The 22,972-nt window shown below is 36.9% G+C and overlaps 1 protein-coding gene across 1 annotated transcript in view; it reads left to right on the top strand.

Moving 5' to 3' along the window:
• Positions 1-1,294: 1,294 nt before the first annotated feature.
• Positions 1,295-22,972, top strand: part of LOC135082873 (orexin/Hypocretin receptor type 1-like) — a 181,063-nt gene continuing 159,385 nt past the window's right edge. The window contains exon 1 of the mRNA XM_063977637.1: positions 1,295-1,589. The gene's annotated coding sequence lies outside the window, so the exon portion shown is untranslated. The remainder of the gene's footprint in view (positions 1,590-22,972) is intronic.

The following is a 22,972-nucleotide window of genomic DNA, read 5'->3' as shown; positions in this document are numbered from 1 at the left end:
CATCATCATCTCAGCCATAGGACGTCCACTGCTGAACATAGGCCTACCCCAATGCTTTCCATGTTGCCCGGTTGGTAGCGGCCGGCGTCCAGCGCCTTCCTGCTACCTTTATGATGTCGTCGGTCCACCTTGTGGGTGGACATCCCGACGTGAAGAAGACAGTATGCAAACAGTATAATAATAACTCAAGAGATGGCGGGAGATCGTGCGGAGAGTTGTATCCGCCTCTACAACCGATGTGAACTACCTTTAGGACACCCTAAGACCATCGATTTTTCGTCGGCCGATAGTTTAGTCGGACAGTTGATCAGTATGGGCATGTATGGAAGTGCGCACATTACACCGAAATGATTTGGCCAATTCTTCCTACAAATTAAAATCGGGCCCAACTATCGGCCAACTAAAAATCGGTAGTCTGCACCTAGTCCTTACCGCTCTAAATAGGCTGAGTTGCACCACCTAACTTTGACCGTAACTATGACGATAACCGGTACTTTTTGTATGGAGTTGGACAGATTCTTGACGTTTGTCAAGGTTAAAGTAAGATAGTGCAACCCAGCCTTAGAGTTCAAATTCTAATCTTGCTCAGATGGTCCATGAATATTATAGAGTAACATTCGTGAATGGTTTAATTTCAAAATCACTTTTCGGGGCTCTCCATGCAAAAAACGAAAAGTTACGCGATTTTGGATTTTCACTGTCACCTTTGTTATTTTCTAAGGTTCGATTCCCGATTGGATTTTTTTCCTAATGAGCTCGTATAGAGATTGCCTCTAGCAAAAAGTGCCTTTACTTGTATTTTGTATGTAAACATGAGAACTTGTTTTCTAGCTCATATTATTTATTTTATAGTCTGCTCATTATATCCGCTACGGTTCTGTCACGTTTCTTTTCACGCTACTTAAGATTTTATTACCAATACATACTTTCAATGATAATCAGTAATTAGGTTTCACGTTTTAGACTTTTGAATAATTTCTTTTATACTTCAAGTATCAGTAAGTAGGTAATTAAACTTCACAATTCTGTGTAATTATTATCTTAAAATATTTTTTTGCTAAGACACAGTACCTTTTAGTGTACATTTACGTATTTAAGTAAAAAAACATAATTCAAAAATGTAAAAACATTCTAATCAAAACTCCTTTTACCTATTTCGATATTATTTCAAAACGTTCTGATTTCAAAACTGTGATAAAACATTTGAAATGCAGGCAAAGGAATCCACGCTGATAAATCTTATTCAGTATCGCACGTACGCTTCGCTCGGCGCGGCGAGCGCGGACTTAGTCGAACTACGTACACCGTCGCGGCGGCAAGTGTGCGTTGTATGCCTCGCGCGTTGTCGTTCGAATTTCGAAAAAGTAGGAAAAAGTTAACAAAACTGGCCAGTGATTCATTTTTAAATCTGTGTTTTGGTGAAATTTATTCTTAATTTGAATTTTAGAATACTTTGACGTGTGTTTATTTTGAAATTAGATTAGTGGCGGGAAAAACATCGAGTGTAAAAGTTGAAAAAAGTTTTTACTGTGAGTGAATTTTTGAAAAAAGTTGTTGGTTTGAAACTGTTGTTTCTTGTGAATTCTAATGTAAGTATACTTTATTTTACGTTCATAGCGAATCGATTTGTACGGGCTTTATTTACGGAACAAAACAGTACTTACGGCGCACAAATTTATACTGTTTCATAAGTGTTTGATAACATTTTGTTCTTGAAATATATTTTGGTAGGTAACTTGATTTTAAGAAGTGAACATTTTAATCACAAAAAATTAAATCCAAATAAATAAATATTTTAGTCATTATAAAAATAGGCCTAAAACTTATTTTTACATAAAAAAAAATGTAACCAAAATTACTGTAAAGATTTTCCTCATCATAATTTAATTTACATAGCACATCAACCGATGGCATCTAAAAACCAAACAAAGACTTTTTAGTTTAAAAAAAAATGTATACGTAATTCAAAATTTCAAAAAGTTTTTTTTTAATCTAGCCAGTGCGCTGCGCGGATTGTGCGTAGTTATCAAGTTAATGTTCTTTTGTTCTTATTTTCACATAAGAATTTCGAAAAAGAAACAGAAAAAAGTTTTTATTCAAACATGCAGCTGTCAATTTTACAAAGGTAAAGATTTTAAAAACAAGCGTAGTACTCACTTAAACCAACTTTATACTCACGTAAAGTTCTTCAAAGAAAGACTTTCGCACCTTCTTCGGGAAAGATGTGGACGGAATAAAACATGACTTTACAGCAGTTTTGTATAAAAGAAATGTGTTAAATTTTACACGCTTTAAATTACTGAAAATAAAGAAAAGAAATCATCAGAAATACTGGCTGTCCACACAGTTTTTCTTTATAGTTAAAATAAATCTTACAAAACAATAAAATCATACTTTATAGTTAAAATAAATCTTACAAAACAATAAAATTATCTTTTTATACCATAACAATTTTAATTGGTAAACGTGCTGAAGTTTTTCACTGCGTTTATGTCTTGAAAATTAATATTATAACGGAAGTTATTTCAAACAAAACAATAATTTTTAGTTTTAAAATGCTGAACATCATCAATTCATCATCACCAACCGGGCGTTGTGGAAATTATTGGGGGAGGCCTATGTTCAGCAGTGGACGTCCTATGGCTGAAATGAAGTTGATGAAAGAGTTATAAAGCCTGGAAAAGCATACGATTTTTATTTAGGTATTTGGTGTTTCGTAATGAAATAGTAGTGGCTCTGATTTCATAATATTTATAAAACTTGACCTCACGAACAACTTTTAATAAGATATCAAAACTTTAATGCTAATAAAATTGTAGTTATTGTATTGTCTGTAGTTTAATCTAAGATAGATACTTTTGATCTTCTTTTCTCAATTACATTTTTGACGTTAGGTAGGTATTACGCAACCACTCGAAACGACAAAAATCATAACTTCGTGACTCACTTCAGTAAGCACTGAAATTACTAAAAGTTGAATCTGAATAATTCGCTCACCTGCTTAGAAAACATCAATTTATAGTTAGCTTGGATGTAAATCTGCTGTTTAATTAGGATTATACTTGAAGAAACATTAGAATCCAAATCTTAAGTTCGCGCACGAAAATCTTGGGATTAATTAATTACCTACCTATATAAAATTTGTTAATTTCTCATATAAATGACACTTACCATCAGGTGAGATACAGGCCAAGAGCTTCCTCGTTGTGGATAAAAAAATGTTCTATAAAATTGCTGATATTTTTTCACGTATAAGAAAAATAATAATTTAAAACAATTACATAGTTCCCTTGGTAAGTAGGTATGTGCCTTTTGAACTGGCAAGAAATTCTAAAAAAAAACTAGATCAATCGTTGTAGAATTTCACAAAAAAGTGTTATTTTATTTCTTTCGTATGCTATTCAAATTCTATTGCTTCAACGACCATCTAATTTATGAAAATACGTTTGAAAAAAAAAACTTCAGTCAACTGAGAGAAAAAATAATTTCGCTCTAAAAACAACGGCATAAAATAATAATTTACACAACTCCGATGGAAATTATGCAAAGTGACGTCACAAGTCTTATCGCATTTCGAAACAATATTTATTTGTGAGCTTGCAAAACATAAATATAACAATTTTCTATCTATTAATTGATATTTATTGTCCGTGGTGCATAATCTTTTCTTATAGGTTTTAAACCTTTGTTTGTCACCCGTCATCCGCTTTGCAATGGAGGGAAGTCGAACCTTAATTTCGAACTCCTCCTATGTTCTTCTGATTAATTTCGTTGCGGGTCCAATGACAGTTCAACTTTCCCCCGGGACAAACTTGACCTTCATTGGTTGGGTTTTTATGGCGGTCAAGCTGTAGATCCTGGCTACACAGGAGTTGCCGTGGTGGGAACGAGAGGTGGGAATATCTATTATGTACCTTCCATTATAAACAGTCGGCAGCATTTTTTGATGCAAATTCGCCCTAATCATAACTACGTAAGATGACACATTATTTTCCTGATGAGCTCCCTAAACCAATGGTACGGTCAGCGTCAAATAATTCGTGACTCCCAAAGTAGCCAATAAGTTCGAAACACGTCTTTGTTACAATGGAATAAGGTTGTGTTACTATTGGGCCACTTTTGGTGTCACGAACTATTTGACGCTGACTGTATCTACCTAAATCGAACGCTATTTGCCAATGGAACTTCTTAGCAAAATATAAAATATACGGTTTTTTTGTTCGGACAAAAAATCTCAGCAGCCTAAACTACCTGTCTCCTTACAGCCCACCAAAATAAAGCAAAATTCCCTGTTTATCGGGTATTTACCAACAAATCTAGAACACGAAGGAAATTGTAAACAACAAACCGTAAGCGGATTCAGTTGTGTGTTCAAAATCTACTACTAATGGCGATCACAGTGAACTGTATTTTCACGTGCCTAACTGTATAGAGAAATGAAAACAGCCTACTCACTGTATTAAACGTCATTAAAGGGAATAATGACCTAGTGACCTAATAAGTATTTCACCATCTTATCATCATCATTTAGTCCTCATTGCAGGAATTCACTTACCGCCGCTACCATCCGGGTAACATGGACAGCATTGGGGGAGGCCTATGTCCAGCAGTGGACGTCCTATGGCTGAGATGATGATGATGATGATGGCAGGAACTCAACCATCTCTCTCCCTCTCTAATTTACCAGAGTCAAATGGAGAAATCATAATCATCAAAAGCAGGAAGGTGTGGAATGCAGACCGCTACCAACCGATCAATCTAGAATCATTGAGGATGGCTTACGTTCAGCAGTGAACGTCCTGTGGCTTTATGATGATGATGAAATGGAGAAATTGACATAAACTTCCCATGCTGGCCAAGACAGGTTACGGAGGTCAGATGATAGAACTTTCTAATAATGATAACCAAATTTGAAAGTCAAACAAATTCTAGAAAAACTGGCTGTTACTACCTTTATTGAGTTAAGGTGTTTTGTCATAAAGTCATGATGTCATACATGATATCGCGCCCTGCATTCCCAAACAACTGTACGCAGGAAGATTTAAAGAAGGCTACTGACAACGCCACTCTTGTGGCGGAGTTTTGGGCTGACACTGTGTAGGTTTGTTGTCGACACGAACGACACGCTCACTAGTGAGCGCGTTTAAAAATGTATGAAAATTTTAGTTTTTGAACGTTTCCCGCTAGGGGCGCTGTACAATCCGTCATACATTAAATGTCATTTTTTGACGCGCTCACTAGTCCGCGCGTTTGATGAAAACTCACACTCAGCCCTCAGATCATAAAGGACTTACAGAACGGACTGGGGATCGACATTTGAGCCAACCGCTCTCGTTTTGCTTGTAAGAGGCTTATTCTTGCATTGTGTGTAGAGGCTTACGCTATCTGAAAATAAGCTGTATTTACCGATATTTTGGTGTTGCTCAGATTGAGTTCCGAATTATATTCTACTAGCTATCCGCCCGCGTCTTCGCCCGCGTGAAATTTTGTCTGTGACAGAAAAACTTCATCGCGCGCGTCCCTGTTTCAAAAACCGGTAAAAAACTATCTTATATCCTTTCCCGGGACTCAAACTATTTCTATGGCAAATTCATCAAAGCTTCAGTGGTGGACACAGACAGACAGAGTTACTTTCGCATTTACAATGTTAGTATAGATTACAGATTCTTCCTGAGTTTTCACACGAGTGAATAATCAGTCTGCGGCTGTGGCGAGTTTATTTAGCAATTTGATAGCTTTCAAATTTTGAAACCACAAATCTTGGAGAACCTGAGCCTGAGTTATTTTGTAATTACATCAGCTGCCAATTTTAAGCCAATTTAAATTTAAGTGCTTTGGAGAGTCGCCAAAAAAATAGATAGACAATTTTTCAATCATCAATAAATCATAATAGTTTTTTTTTATCCACAACGAGGAAGCTCTTGGCCTGATGGTAAGTGATGATCAGGCCAAAGGTGGAAGCGAGTTTCACCCGGAATCCTTAACCACGGAGGTGAACTGGCTATCTTACCTCTAACTTGACCTTCATTGGTTGGGTTTTTGTGGCGGTCAAGTTGTAGATCCTGGCTACACAGGATTTGCAGTGGTGGGAGCGAGAGGTGGGAATAGTCCTGTATCTTACCTCTAACTGCCGGAACACAGTTACCAAATAATTACCAAAGAATATATCTTTTTTTTTTCAAGTCTTTTTTCCATATTAAATCTTTATATTTATTAAAAAAACGTGAATATCTCTTCTATGATAGTGGAAATCACACAACCATAATAAATGCTGTATAAAGGAATTTTCTAAGAAGTGATCAAAAAGCCATTATACAATCCTGGAATTCGCAGCAATCTTGCAATGCATTCAACGGGACCCTTCGAGTGGAAAAAACTAATAATAAAGTGGTTAAGTGCGAGTCGGACTTAACCACTTTATTATTCGTCAATAAAGGGTTCAGTACCAGTTTCAGGCTATTGTCTAAAAACCTTCAACTCACTCGTTTGCCAACTCTCTGTAGGGCACTACATAGGTACTGAAAATTGTCATAGGTTTTCGATCTTATCTATAATATTATATAACCTATGTCTATAAAAATGAAAGGTCACTGATTGACTGACTCACTCATCATGAAATCTCAGAAACTATAAGTGCTAGGAGTTTCAAATTCTGCATAGGGATACCTTTTAGAACGTAGGTGCTCACTAAGACAAGATTTTACAAAATTCAACCCCTAAGGGGGTAAAAGGGGATCCACGCGTACGAAGTCGCGGGCGGCCGCTAGTAATATTGTAAAAGGAAAGATTTGATTGATTGTATTGAATAGGCTCCAAAACTATTTGAAAAATTCTTTCACCATTAGTATCCTAAATGTATGAACACTCAGGCGGTACGATGTTCGCCGGGTCAGCTAGGGATTAATAAATAAGTGGCCCAAGGGACAGAGCCCTGTAAGTAAAGGGTTAAAGATATGAACCATCTGGAGACTTTTATTAGCCTCACACTCCGTTATTTTTGGTTGCTGCTAAATTATGACTGAAACGGTGGATTGCTTCATGAATGCTTTAAAATATGGCATGCTTGGAATTGAAATTACATTTATGACAGACATATGACATAGCCCGACGGAATAGCAAGCTGAAGTGGCAATGGGCATGGTACATAGTACGCAGAACTAACAGCCGATGGGCAGCAAGGTTCTGAAGTAGAGGCCACGTACCGTAAAACGCAGCGTCTACCCACAAGGTGGACCGACGACCTCAAGGTAGCAGGAAGGCGCTGAATGCAGGCATCTACCAACAGAACTGACAGCCGATAGGGAAGCAAGGTTCTGGAGTAGAGGCCACGTACCGTAAAACGCAGCGTCTACCCACAAGGTGGACCGACGACCTCAATGTAGCAGGAAGGCGCTGAATGCAGGCATCTACCAACAGAACTGACAGCCGATAGGGAAGCAAGGTTCTGAAGTAGAGGCCACGTACCGTAAAACGCAGCGTCTACCCACAAGGTGGACCGACGACCTCAAGGTAGCAGGAAGGCGCTGAATGCAGGCCGCTACCAAATGAGCAATGTGGAATTCATTGGGGGAGGTCTATGTTCAGTGACGTCCACTGCTGGACAAAGGCCTCCCCCAAGGATTTCCATAACGATCGGTCCTGGGCTGCCCGCATCCAGGTACTTCCCGCGACCTCCACCAGATCGTCGGTTCACCAAGTTTGTGGCCTGCCCACAATCTTTCAATTTATTGTGATTGTTACCTGAAAATAATTGGATGTCAATCAACCACGTACCTATTTATTTACTTTGATGACATTAACAATGTTTACGTACATTTGAAACCAAGCTATTGGTTTTCTGTTGTTTCAGTCATAATTGCCTGTTAACGGATTCCATAGGAACTTGATACCGTACAATAACAAACTGAATAATACCTACCATAATACAACATAGAATAGTAGTACCATCCTACTAATATTATAAATGCGAAAGTTTGTGTGGATGTCTGGATGTATGTTACTCTTTCACGCAAAAACTACTGAACGGAATTTGATGAAACTTTACAGTATTATTGTTTACAACCCAGATTAACATATCTAAATATATAAAAGGAGAAACTGACTGACTGACATATCAACGCACAGCCTAAACGGCTAAACGTAGACACTTGAAATTTGGAAGGGACGTAGCTTAGGTACCGTAGAGGTGCACTAAGAAAGGAATTCCCGAAATTCCCACGGGAACGGGCCCCTAAGGGGGTAAAACGGGATCCACGCGTACGAAGTCGCGGGCGGCCGCTAGTAGGCTATCATTTATGCCGATCTGTGACACTAAATTTCACGCGGGTGAAGCCGCGGGCAATAAGTAATACTTCCAAGTTAAATAAAAACTTCAGTGTGCTTAGTTATACGAGTTTACACCAAAGGTCTTCACTAGTGAGCGCGTTAAAAATTTAAATGAAATTTTAGTACTTGAACGTTTTCGCTAGGGGCGCTGTACAATCCGTCATACATTATTGTCACTCTTTTACGTGCTCATTAGTGAGTACGTTCGATGTACTTATTATACTTATTACTCGATGTTATTATTTATTATTATTTATTTATTTCAGATTGCAAAGCGCCCCTAGCGGCTACTTCCAAGAACTAAAGTCTTCATAGATCAAAAATCAAATCAAAATCAAAAATGTTTTATTCGTTAACAAACCAACTTTTACAAAAATTGTGGTGACAAACCTAGTAAGTAAAAGTATACCTGTATCAGGTAGTCACCGCCCATTCAGACAGTGCTAGTTTTGGGTAAGTTTAACAAACAAAAAAAAAAGAACAAAATGGTTATTAAGAAGGTATAGAAAATTAGAAAATATGGTGTGTGTGTGTGTGTGTGTGTGTGTGTGTGTGTGTGTGTTTGTGTGTGTGTATAGATTTGTTTGACGTACTCGCTAGCGAGCACACTTATCGTAAACTCATGGTAAGCAAACAGTGTGCTTACTACGAGTTTACATCAAACGTCAACGAGCGACTGCGTAAAAAATTACATGAAATGTATGATTTTAAAGTGCCCTAGCGGATACTTTCAAGATCTGTAATCTTCATAGAATTTTTTGACGTACTCGCTATGGACGACGTTCAATGCAAATTCGCACTAAGTGCATTTCGATTCATTAAATTTAAGAAAAGCTACTTTTTTAGGTTTTCGATGTCGTTCGATGAAGAGAAGATTTTGCATTGACAGACAACAGACGAACTAACGTTATTAGGAGAGATGACAGGATGACTGTGATTCATTTACTTTAAATTTAGATTTTATAACTATTAATATCTTATTATAACTTTTAACAGTTAAGTGTTAATCTCTAACCGGCCCTACTTATCCTTTTTATCTAAGTATAGTAGTTATCTCATGAAAACACGTGTAAATTAAATTATTTAGTGCGATGGCCAAGTCAATAATTTATGTAAAACGTTAAAGATTTCCTGGCCTGGACTTGGTATTACATGGATCTCACAACTTTTTACCGTAAAACAACTGAGTTGCGAGACTTGGTTTTTTTGACAAGTATTGTTTTTGATGGGTCGATACTACTGGAATGGACAGAGAAATTATCAATAATAGGAATTCTAAAATAACTTCGTAGTTAAACAGTAGCTTACACACTCACACACACAATACCTATTATTTTGCTTTTTGATGTCTTTTATGCCGCCAAAGTTGATGTGTCTTTTATACGACCAAAAACAATTTTGTAAATCTGATATCGTTCATTCACGATAATTTTATTTTGATTTAGTATTTTGACTTATATTAATTACTCACTAAAGGTACGACATCGATACTTACAAATACGATTTATAATACGACAAATAAAAATGTTGATAAAACTAATTTTCTAAACTGTACAGAGTCAAAGAACAATAACAATATTATTCTAATAAACCTTAACTAGCACTTTACTTGCGTGTTTATTACTAAACCTTAAATATTGCTTAATTACAGTCGTTTCCACGCGAATAATTACTAACAAGTGATTTATAACTTGTCAGTTTTCATGCGTTCAAAATTAAATTTACAACTGAAGTTTCAGCATTACTGCCCATTATTAAGCCGCAGATATTGCATGAAACGTGCATGAGTTGGGAACGACTAAATCGTACATCTATACTAAATCGTATATTTATGTATAGGTTCTATTCATAAATCGAAATGAATTTTAATTTCTGCCACGAGTCTGGGTGTTACTATGTTAGATAATTATGTATAGTATTAAAAAAGTATATAAGTAGTATATCCGTTAGCTAGCACCCATAACACAAGCATATAGCGCTGTGTGAAATTGTCCAAAGATTTATTATTATTTACATACAAAAATCTCAAAGCATTGTATTTCAATATTACTGTTTATTTTATAGTAAAGCATTTGATTTCTGTATTCTAATTTAAGCTGCTATTTACGAGTATGCTACCAAAATATGGTTCCTGAGGGAAACTTGCATGGAACGCTTTCCTGCGACCAACTGACTTCCAGAAGGAAATGCAGTTATTTGTAGACGTGTGCATTTGGTTGTATTGTGATATTCCTAGAATTTTGTCCTTTGACTTTAGTAAATTGATGTCAGCACGTATCTTAGCGAAAAGCGAAAGGTCACTGACTGACTCACTCTACATGAAATCTCAGAAACTACCAGTGCAAGAAGTTTCAAATTGTGCATGGAGATTCCTTTTAGAACGCAGGTGCTCATGCTAAGACATGTCAAATCTACTAATATTATAAATGTGAAAGTTTGCAAAGATGTCATAGATGTTTGTTACTCTTTCACGTAAAAACTTCTAAACGGATTTTGATGAAACTTTACCGTGATACTGTTTATACATCACAATAAATTAGGATGGGTATTCCATAATTTATTCAGATCTGTGACAAACTGAATTTCACGCGGCTGAAGAAAATGCACAAAACGCAAGTAGTTTGTAGCTTAAAGTGACTAAAGTTAGTGTATAAAGAAACAACGACGTAACTAAATGTTAACAAAGCTTTAATAAGCCAAGAAAGCTTTGTTCTGAAGTCTTTGTGAAAATGAATAAAAAAAACAATACTCCTTTATCTTTCGGGTTGAAAGAGCCTTAACATTTTGCAAGTTCATCACTATTTTGGCGTAGGTAAACGACCGAACTGATCGATAGTACCAATCTGAGATACATAAAGCAGTTCAATACTCTCTAGGACTATATCAGCACATAGTCAAAGAGATTGTGTGCCGATGCGTGAATGCGTACGCTTTGACAAGCTCAAACAGTTGAGAACTTGAGACTCCTGGTCTCAAATTTTGCATGGGGGTTCCTTTTAGAACGTAGGTGCCTCGGCCACATCAAACAGAGAACGGGCAGCAGCGCTCTCTGAAAACACATAAATCTTTTAAACTGCGATCTCCAACCCGCCTGCCAAGCGTGGGGATTATGGCAAAACCCTCAACTATAGTGGAGGAGGCTCATAGTCCAGCAGTGGGCTGCTTACAGGGCTGTTGATGATGACGGCCGACCTGCGTCCGAAGTCTCTCATTTATGTATTAATCGATAGACCAATTCGAGATACTTCAAACAGTTCAATACTACCTAGGAGTAGATAGTCAAAGGGCGAGATTGTGTAGCGACGCGTAAATGAGTACGCTTTGACAAGCTCAAACATGTGAATTGCGACCACATAGCCACAGTCGGGTAAGAAATAATGTGCTATTAAATGCGATTATTTACCTGGTGATATAAAGGCCGAAAACAACCGTGCGATGTGGAAGTCATTGGGGAGGCCTATGTTCAGCAGTGGACGTCCTATGGCTGAAATGATGATGATGATGAATTAAAAGAAATGTATAAGCTGAAGAGTAAGTTTGTTTACTTGAACGTGCCAATCTCAGGAACTACTGGTCCGATTTGAAAAATTATTTTGTGTTGGATAGCCTATTTATCGAGGAAAGCTTTAGGCTATAACATCACCCTACAGCCAATTGGGCGGAGCATTAAAGAAAAATGTTTCAAAAACGGGAAATATTATTTTCACGCGTACGAAGTTCACGCTCAGCTAGTTCTATTTATTAAAAGCGATGCTTTAAAACCCTGTTTACAAAAGTTAAAACCAGACTTATTTCGGCTTCGCTAAACCATAGCCTTAACCCTATTTAAATATTATAAGTCAAGTGTTCTCAAACTAGCCCAACAATCGTTTTGAAACTAAATTCAATCTTAGTCTCGACCAAGTTTGATAAACAAGCTGGTATCCGTGACAACACTTAAGCTGAGTTCAGGATACAATGGAGAACTAAACTTAGGTCCGTTAAGTGCCAGTCCGACTGGTTCGCAAAAGGTTCCGTAAATTTTTATAAATAAATATAGTAAGGTTGGTTATGGTATGGCTATGGTTCGGGAAGTTTCGCGATATTCTCACGTCCGAAATACCGCAGTATTTCAAAACAAAAGTCTTTGACCAGTGTGGGTTGCCAGTGATGGTATACGGATCTGAGACGTGGTCGCTTACTATGGGCCTCATAAGAGGGCTCAAGGTCACCCAAAGGGCGATGGAGCGTGCTATGCTCGTAGTTTCCCTGCGTGATCGAAGGCCTGCGGGCAGGCCTCACACTAGGTGGACTGACGATCTGGTGAAGGTCGCGGGAGGTGCCTGGATGCGAGTAACGCAGGACCGGTCTTTGTGGAAATCCTTGGGGGTGGCCTTTGTCCAGCAGTGGACGTCTTTCAGCTGAAACGAACGAACGAAATATAGTAAACTAGCGGGCGCCCGGCGTCCGTTTCACCGCCATAGGGGTGGAGTTTCACAAAATCCGTTCTTGGTGGAAGGCTACACCCTATAAGAAACTTACCTGCCAAATTTAGTTCATAGGTATTTACATAGTTTCTGAGATTTTGTGATTAATCAGGGAATGGTATTTCGCTGAAAAAAAAATGAGCTGGTACTTACATACATGTAATGATTAAAAGAAAAAAAAGCAAGAGAAAAAGAAATAAAAATACATCTAGTTTGCTGACAGACGGAAACATTAATAATAGGGTCCCGGTAACCCTTTTTGCCTACCCTTAGGGAACCCTAAAATGTAAATCTAGTTTCAACGAGCGAGCAGAATATGAAATGTAAATTGTGCCGTGATAGTTTACGGCTATTGTTGTTAGGGTTACCACGGTTGTTTTTAACTGAAAATAGGGGTTTTCTAATCCAGTGATTGATGGTGTGTGGTCCAGTAACCCCCAGAGATCAATCGGGATGTTTCCTGGGTAAAAAAGCAAGAGTCTGTTAGTCCGTCGGTCAACTTATCAAAAAATACTCGCTAAGTATTTCTTACTTTTCCAAACTAATGAAAATCGAAAAAGATCGCAAGGTTCAAAAGACCTCTTCTTGACCGTGACGTCATGCGTGCTTAAAATTGTGGCACTTTGTGTCGTCACACGGAACTTCAACGCATCATAACTTCGTAACTATTGTTTGATTGCCAAATAAAATTACTTGTACGTTTCCAATATTTTTTGATAATTTAATTGACTGACTAAAATTGTTTTTTTGCGATCTCCGAGAAGTCAACTGAATCAATTCAAACTGCTGACGAATAAATATTTATTAGTTACTAGCTTGATATGGCCTCACCCGTGTAAATCTCTGTTACAGAATGATACTGAAACCTTCGTATAAATTATCAGATCTTTTTTTGGTGAAAACCACATGAAAATTTTATTCGTCCACCTAGTTTTTGATTTTATTGCGAACAGACAGACACGGCGGAGGACTCTATTTTATGTAGTGATTTATTACGTTTTCTGTTTGTAGCCTAAACATTGTGTTTCTTATGTATGTTCTTGCAACTCACGAAGGCGAGTGAGCTTTACTTGTGTATGTAGGTACATGTACTACATGCACATTACAATAGTGTAATGTCTATCAAAACTTTTGAAAAACGAACAGTACCGAGCCACTACACATGTAAGCTCGCTTTCGTGAATAAGGGCTATCGTTTTTATACTTAACAGTTGGCACCCCTGGCGATTGACAGGACCTTACTCTACAGTGGCGCCGTCTTGATGAGTGCAAATACGATAGTCCTCCTACAACTTTAGCGCTCACAAGTTGGCGCCACTGTCTTCGCTACTAGCAAGTGACAGGACCTTACTCTACAGTGGCGCTAACTGGTGAGCGCTAAAACGATAGCCCTCATTGCAACAACTAGGTAGGTATAAGTTTTATTACCAACGTCCACTAGTTTTCAATGAGTATCAAGCGTCCATCCATCCTCAAAAACTTACTCGTCTATAATATCACTATACATTTTCTATCTGGCAACCCTGTCACCAGCCATATTAAATTTCAAACGCTATATATCTCACAGGGTCATGCCACATATTTTGATAAATGGCAAGACTTGTCAACTCTCCGTAAAAACGGCAATTTCTTATTTTACAGGATGCCCGTTGAAGTTTATTGTTGTCGTGTGAATAATGACGGTAGCTGAATAAAATTTATGTAGCTTGTAAGTTGTGTCATGATGTCAATGTCAAATTTTCTGGAAAGTCAGTTACATTTCCACGGATCGTTTATATTAGGTAACTAGCGGCCGCCCGCGACTTCGTACACGTGGATCCCGTTTTACCCCCGTAGGGGTTGAATTTTGCAAAATCCCGTCTTAGTGAGCACCTACGTTCTAAAAGAAACTCCCATGCAAAATTTAAGACTTCTAGCACTTGTAGCTTCTGAGATTTCGTGATGAGTCAGTGAGTCAGTCAATCAGTGACCTTTCGCTTTTATGGATATAGCATCACGCTAAGCCCATGCCTTTTCTCAACCATAATAAAAAAATATTTTAACAACTAAATCTTTGTTGGAGTGTAAAAATAATTGTTTGAAGAATACAAATTCTTTGCCTTCAAGTTTCTACAAACTTACGTAATGAAGTGGAAATTCGAGACGACAGTCGTAAGAAATTTGGAAGATAACTTTTAGTAATATTTTATTATATTCTATTACAATTCGGGCCTGTTTAATACCAGACATAATAATTTGTCATGTTTCGAGCCCTTCGTAAAGAAGAGGTTTTAACCATTAAATTAATGTTTTCGTACTTTGTATTTATAATAATATCATTAAATTGAAGCTACAGTGATTTGGTAGATAATAAAAAAAATATGTGTGTGTAGTTACCTACTGTCTTCTCACGGACATTGCCCGCGGGCGGCGTGACCGGAGCATTCTGGGACTGGGTAGTCAATGCGAAAAAACGCTCAACGGTTGGAATGTGCAGGTGTCAAAATGTCCATACGGACCGGCTGTTAGTGTGGCAAAAAGTATGAACGTCGAAATGAGCAATGGTTAAAATGATCTGAAGTTAAAATGTCTTCGGGTTTATTTGAACAAGCGTCTTATTGTATAATAGCTAACGTGAACACGTGTTTAAATGCATCAAGGTAAAAATGTCCAAAAAAACTTTATTGACTAGACTACAAGAACATTGATCATTTTGACATTTAATTTTATTAATTTATTCATGAGCACAATATATCAGTTGATCATTTTATCTATCACACCTTTTGTTGTACTTGTATTTTGTGATGTGTACCTACCATTTGTCACTAAACCATTGTAACCATGGTAACAATGTACATTTTGGCACTGGGGCTTTTTGACGTTCATACTTTCTGCCACACTAACAACCGGTCCGTATGGACATTTTGACACCTGCACATTCCAACCGTTGAGCGTTTTTTCGCATTGACTACCCACTCCCTGAATGGACCGGAGGGAGCGGCGAGCGTTCGGCGAACGAACGAGCAATGTTCGGTTCGCGAGCGAACATCGAAGGAGACGATCCTGACGCACTCTCTTCAACGAAACGGTCTCGATAATATTGTAAATTTATACCGAATAGACAATTAATTTCATACAGTCCACTATTTTCATTTATAAACTTCCACTACACACACTATCGAAGTAACACCTACCTATAGCATTTCGTTTTACTTACAGGATGAAATTTAAATCATTATCCTTTTAATAGAAGACTACGCATGATCATATTAATTTGGGAAATATATACTTTGTCAGTATCATGAGTAGAGTCTAGAGTCTTATTTCAAAAGAATACCAACGATTTAAACATCCTGTATATTAAGTGGTCTAAACCTAGATATCCAGAATATCTGTAAAAAACAGTTGACTGTAAAAACCAGGATTTTTTCGTGGGAACAAGCCCTATAGAGTGAAATGATGTTGATGATGATCCCCAAGGGGCCAGCTGTTGCAAACTTTGGGAACCACTGTAAGGAAACGCTGATAATATGGTTCATCATCCATCATCATCATCATTTCAGCCACAGGACGTCCACTGCTGAACATAGGTCTCCCCCAATGATTTCCACAATGGCCGGTTGATGGCGGCCTGCATCCAACGCTAATAATATGGTTGCGCTCTAATAATAACTCAATTATGGACACCAATATCAAGACCTCCCCATTGATCTACAATTCTACATTATGTTGGTGCATTAGCATGATAAAAGCTTTATTATGCTGTTCGCCTTCGTTTTGAATACTAAACGCCTATTTATTAATAGTTATAAGAAGTATAATAGAGTCATTTAGACTATAACAGGTAGAGTTTTAGGTTTTAGTTTATGTGAACTTTTTTCTCTTCTCTTTTACTGAAAACATTGTAAAAAGTAAAAAAAAAATCTTAAATAAACAAATCAAACTCATTTGTACCTAAATAGATACGTTTTTGTCAGAGCACTTAGCCTAGGCGCAGACCAACAACTTTTAGTCGGCAGATAGGTTGGCCCGATTCTATTTTGTATGGAGAATTGGCCGATCCCAAATCGATGTAATGTGCGCATTTCTTTCCAAATGCCCATACTGATTAATATCCCGACCCAACTATCGGTCAACTAAAAGTCGAAGGTCTGCGCCTAGGTTACACATTGGAAAACCTTGCCTTACCACCATCACTTCGGGACAACTAGTGCTGAAATGGGAAGAAGTGGCAAAATGCCCCTGCGTACTAAAATGGCACCAACTGAAAATCAGTGTCTTGGCAGACTGGCCAAGACGATACTGAGTGGGTGTCCTTTTTGATAACATTTTTTTTCTTTCTCCATTTGATGTAATTTTTGTAATTTATTTCAATGATGCGAATGTATTTATGTTGTCAAATAAAGATTTTTCTTTCTTTCAAAATAATAAACAAAGAACGAAAGAATAATATTGCACACCGTTACGTGACCACGTTTGCTCACAAAAAGAAAATCCAATTCTAGAACGTAATACGCCTATTTCACGGCAAGAATAAAAAATAAATAACTATTCATTCCCTCAAATAGGTGAGATATCGCACAACAAATGGCGTGTAAAACATTATTACCAGAATAGTGTGAAATAATACCGTTATTAGGGTTGGTTTCCCATGAGGGCGGTTTATCTTCGAGCTCACGAATGAATGCTAAATGAACATGTCTTGCTAGATTTAGGTCTCTGGTTGGAAGAACCATTTGTTTTGACCGGCTTCTGACTTGAGATTTTCAGCTTGGGTATACAGGGTGGAAACGAATAAGTAATCTCACTTGATTATTTCTTAACTATACAATATATCAATAAACTAGTTACTGATCCTGAAAGTGCTTCATGGGCTCTATCAAACGGTATTAATAATAGGTTACAGAATAAACTGGATCTATCCGAAATTCCAATCTTCATTAAGAGTTTATTATTAAATAAAAAAAATTACACTTCTAATATTGTGTGTCTGGCATACATTTAGTATGGAAAATGGGAACATTGAATTTTCAGATAGATCCAGTTTATTCTGTAACCTATTATTGGTACCGTTGGAAAGAGCTCATGAAGCACTTTTAGGATCAGTAACCAGTTTTTCAATATCTTGTATAGTTTAGAAATAATCGAGTGAGATCACTTAACGTTTCCATCTTGTATTTTTTTTTTGCTATTTAGCTATGAAGTTATAATCTAAAGTTAATAAGTAGAGGGAAGTCGAACCTTAACTTCGAATGCCTCCTATATTCTTCTGATTGATTTCGTTCGGTTCAATGATAGTTTAACTTTCCGCCGGAACAAACTTGACCTTCACTGGTTGTGTTTTTATTGGCGGACAAGCTGTAGATCTTGGCTACACAGGAATTGCAGCCGTGGGAACGAGAGGTGGGAATAGTCCCGTACCTAAATTTAATGCTCGAGTAGAGAATGAGCAAAGCTCAAACTAAAATCTCAAATTCAGAAACTGGGCGTAAGTGAGATAAATCTTACTTCTTTGTGGTCTAGTGGTGAAGAAGATCTCTTTCAAATACTAAAGGTCACTTTAGGTACACAAGTAAATCCAATAGACTGCGTGATATTTTATAGACAAAGGGAAAAACATAGAAAAGGTTTTAGCCTGGTTTTAAAAAGGAAAAACGTGTGCAATGAAGTCTTACTGTGACAGATTGAAAAAGGGATGTTTCCTGGGTTAAGAAAAAACAAAAGTTTGAATTAGTCCGTCAAAAAATACTCGACACGTATTTTTTACATTTTCAAACTAATGAAAATTGAAAGAGATAAAGCGCCTCAAAGTTCAATAGAAGAGGCCCGTGACGTCAAGGCGTGCTTAAAAGTGTAGCACTTTGTGACGTCACGCGGAACTTCAACGTATCATAACTACGTACCTAATTACTTGTTTAATTGACAAATAAAAATATTACGTGTTCAATATTTTTTGATAATGTAATTGACGGACTAAAAAGTTTTTTTTTAGCACGCAAAACCGCGTGCCAAATACTGTATTTTTTCGCTTACCCTCGGGCTCCACCCTAAACCGATTCTACCGTCAGATATTCGTTCGTTTCGCATTTATCTTGAGATATAACTGTTTATTGCCTTAGATTATTTCCCGCCGTTAACATGCCGCGATAAAGAACGTATGAAGGCTTTATTGTGCCTTTGATTTATAGGGGCCATGGTGGAATGGGGTATAAAGCAGGCATGAGGCAGGGTTAACTGACCAAGTTGTAGAGAAAATTTAAACTTTTGTTGAGGTTATTGTAGGAAAATTAGGAGAATTATTAGAGTTTTTCTTCTCAAAACTATATTATGTAGGTATCAAAATATACACTAAAAGGTACTGCATAAAATTCCAAGATTTTTTTATTTTATTCAGAACAACAAACAATTACATAGTTATTGAAAATGTGTACAAGTAATTTACAAACTTAAAAACTATTTATTAAAAAATACAATAATAAAGTTCTTAACTTGATGTGCCATTGGGCTTAAAAAATAATAATAAAATAATTTGAGAGTAAGCTCTGTAAACTTTATTTTATGATGGTATTAAACTAACTCTAATTATTAATTACGACACTGTCTTGTCTTTGTACATTACATAAAATTAATTATGTTATGAACATTTTGGTTAGTTTTTTTGTAAATATTCCATTAAAAATAAGCACTATTGACTTCTGAACATCAAAAATACATATTATTCAGGAACACTTTTAACCGGCTGAAAACCGACTCCGTTAAAGTAAACAGAAGAAAATGACATGCTTTTAAGGAAGCTAAGTGTGTGAGCAGAGCTAAGTGGGGGCGGGCCTGCATTTTACACATGACCGCCTGTCTATTCCACTGGATCTCAAACTTTTAGAGTAGGCGCACACCGTTGATTTTTCGTCGGCCGATAGTTTAGTCAGGCAGTTGATCAGTATGGGCATGTATAGGAGTGCGCACACTACGCCGATTCGATTTGGCCGATTCTTCATACAATTTAAAATCGGGCACAACTATCGGCCAACTAAAAATCAACGGTGTGCGCCTACTATTAGTTTGGCAATATTTACCCAGTAAAGTACTAAGTAAATTGAAAGACTGGGTTGATTAAGACGAATCTAACGACACCTCTTACGCTAAAATCAGCCAAGCCGTTTAGGCTGTAGGGCATGCCAAAGAAATAATATACATACATACACTTGAAAAACATAACCCTCCTTCTGGCGCATATTCAAGTTCTGAATTTGATTATTGATGAATAATAAAATAAATCCTACTAGCTCGATTGATGGTTTCATTTAATTTATTTAAACCAGGTTACCTATAATAATATTTTTTCGTTAATTTATGAAAATATCAAATTAGCCCGTGATCCTGAATCCTGATACATAAAGTTAGCCTATTAATTTAACACAGGTACGACTGTACTCAGTGTTGCACTATCAAAATATGCAATTGACGCGCCTCTATGCCAGGGTTTTTATGTTCCTGGTCAGGCTATACCTAGGTTAGGTATTACAAAAGATAGAGCCACCAAACTTAGTAAATAAAGATGAACTAAAATGTCTGTCCTTTTTAACGAGTAGGTATCTATTTGCTTCAAAAACAGTCATATTGCATAACCAAGGAATGCAGTCACAATTTGTTAATTACTTATACCCCTTAGTCACATACGAGGTGAAAGCTGTTTGTTTTCTGAATAAAACAAGACAATAATTGACACCTACCCGTATTTATTACTGTGCATAGTTACAATTTTGTGTTAAATAAGGTATCTTATCTTCTTTTGAGATTATTGTGATCCTGCAAAAAATAACGGGTTTCAATTAACAGTTTGACAATCGCTGATGGTTCTAACGTTTCAGATTTATGTGCTGTCGTTTTAGACGTCGTCGGAAGCATCATTTTTCAAAATAGCACAAAAAAACTATCGCTACAGATAGATGTAGGAACGTTACGAGTATGGTAACTAGAAATTTTAACTTCATGGTAATATTAGCCTTCCATTGCATTATTTGGAGACTATGCCTATACTGAGACTGAGTTGAACCACCTAACTTTAACGGTAACTATAACGATAACCGGTGCTTTTTGTATGGAGTTTGACAGATTTTTGACGTTTGTCAAAGTTAAAGTAAGATGGTGCAACCCAGCCTAAATAAGTTAACAGTTTTAGCATGTTACAAACTTAGATTAATAAAGCTTAGATGTATAGTCTTTATACAAACGATTCGTCAAAAGTGAGGCTAAAATCTTATGTCATTATTGTCAAATCTTACGTCATTACTGTCAAATCTTACGTCATTACTGTAAAAACGTTGTTAAAAAAGTTTAAAATAAGGCGATTTTTCAAAGTGAGATATTTTTATGCACATTTATCGTAACAAAATATTATTATTTTGTTTTTAAAAAATGATTAAATAAGACATTTATTTAAAAGAAAAAGTTTCCTCACTTTTCGTGCGCTTACTATCTATGTAGGCTTTATTAAATGGTTACAACCAGTTCCACATCACGCTGCCACAAAATTACATTTAACTTTGATTAGGTATGACCCATATTTCATAGACCAGCACATAATCATCCCCAAGAAATACAGACCTTATTAATAATCAGAAGATAAGACGAACGTTATTAATTTACTAATTAACGAGCTTATACTTCGTTTGTTTATCTTAATTAATCTAGCTTCCAGATATTAATGAGCAATGAGCATCTCATTGTTACGAACCCCTTTGTCAGCGAACATTCAAGGACTTACTAATTGTAAGTCATACAGATTGTCCCAAAATTAGCACGTCACACTGATACAAAAAAGTTTGTAATTATGAAACTTTTCTTTGGCTTTTTGATGTTTTTAGGCCCATCTGCCTCCCACATCAGAATAACATAACTCTTACTGAAATTACTGGAAAACTCGTGATCCAAGGAACGCGGGTTCGATCCCACCGCCGCTTGACTATTATGGTGAACCCACTCGAACACAAGCATATTTAGGAGGTTATACAAAATACTAATAATCCCGTTAACCTCTCGTGGGTTTTTATTAGAAAGAAAGAAAGAAAGATACATTTATTACAATGGACATCACACAAATACAGGCAATTAAGTACATAGACATGACAGTGGCACATAATAATGGAAGAAGAAAAAATAAAAACAAGAGTAAACTGAGCAGTGCCACCCATTCACCAACAAGATGCCCACTGCAACGGGATATTATAATTTGCTAATATTTAAAAAAAAAACACCAGCCTCCCTAGACAACACCCTGTCACGTTATGCCACTTGTCTAGGGCCTACCCAATATAGGTACCTAACGACTGTAAATATAAAAGTGTCTATATAATAATGGCGTTTTTTCACACTTCGAGTGGTTTTTTCTATTATAAAATTACTACTAATTCCATTGAGTTGTGAACCCATATAGCGACTAGCGTTCTCCGAATCTTGAGTTACCCAGTCCGACAACATCACCGTTGAACTATTGTCGTCTCAAACTTAACCAGTAAATGCCAAGTTTGTCCTCAGAACTCACAGTGAAGTCTATAGGCACAGATAGCCTATATCCACCACTAGTGAACTGCATCAAAGTGTCGAAGTTCGAACTTAATAACCAATAAGGTGTCAATTTAAGTTTAACCCTTTACCTACGGGCCCTTGGAAACCCAAAGTCGCCTCTCAATACGGGGTATTTTAACCTATAAAATTGTTTGCTCCACTTTACATCAAGATATTTTAAAAAGTATGAGACTTACGGTATTGAAATTTAGAATATTATATTCTGCAACTAATGTAGTTTCATAATTACAAGCGCATTTTACACTTAATTTGCAATTTTATTGTTTTTTTGTCGTAAACCGTGATTTAGTATTGGCTTTGCCAAAATAACAATAGATGCCACCCGTATTGAGAAGTGACTTTTGACTTGGCATTTGGCAACTATAGGTGCCTCCCGTAGGTAAGAGGTTAACCGAGATATCTAACGTCCACCGAAGTTTAGTTATTAACATAACATGTTATCAGTCGCTTGGACATGTAAGTTCGATTTATCGAACTTGTCGAACTTCGATGGCTGAAGTAAGATAGAGTCGCATCAACCATAGAGTAGGAAAGCGCAGTTGGTCACAAATTTAAATCATAAGTGCCACCAGTGGTCAAAATTGAATAAAAATCTTTTTGACTTATAGCGGCCAACC

Source organism: Ostrinia nubilalis, chromosome 22 (genome assembly GCF_963855985.1).
Source record: "Ostrinia nubilalis chromosome 22, ilOstNubi1.1, whole genome shotgun sequence".
In the NCBI taxonomy this organism is placed as follows: domain Eukaryota; kingdom Metazoa; phylum Arthropoda; class Insecta; order Lepidoptera; family Crambidae; genus Ostrinia; species Ostrinia nubilalis.
Note: the sequence above shows the minus strand (reverse complement) of the source record. Positions and strands in the feature narration are given on the sequence as shown.